Below are 531 nucleotides of genomic sequence, written 5' to 3'. Positions count from 1 at the left end.
ACAAAGACAAAAACAATGCTCAGATGATACAAAAAAGAAAAATATTACAGGGCATCTCCATATTATATCCAAAGAACAGCCAGCCAGAGCAAACGACTCACATAAAAAGTCTTTCAATAAATGAGGCAATTTTTACAGCATTGGTGTGAGACTCTCAACGGGATCACCAATATTTGAGTGATGTTCCATTTGTTTATTATCTTTCGGTGTGTTCACAATTGTCATGGAGATCTTTCTGGTGATTTCTTAACTAGGTTGGATGTATTTTTTTGTTGTTGTTAACATTGATTTCTCCGACTGCCCAAAAAGGCACCACTGCGATCAGTTAGTGTGTTCAAAAAGAGCAAATTGACGTAGTACATGTGAAAAAGGCGGCTCTGTATGGGAGAGAAGTTGAAGAGGAATAAAAACACCCTTGAAAACCAAAACTTGGCCCTCGTCATGACTCGGAGCCGCAACATATTTTGGCGAGCCAGCCAGAAGCAAGGGTTTTTTTGTTCGAGATCAGCGAGAGATCTGAGTGGGTACACC

Source organism: Syngnathus scovelli, chromosome 14 (genome assembly GCF_024217435.2).
Source record: "Syngnathus scovelli strain Florida chromosome 14, RoL_Ssco_1.2, whole genome shotgun sequence".
NCBI lineage: Eukaryota > Metazoa > Chordata > Actinopteri > Syngnathiformes > Syngnathidae > Syngnathus > Syngnathus scovelli.
The sequence above is the reverse complement of the archived record's forward strand: the minus strand, read 5'-3'. Positions refer to the sequence as shown.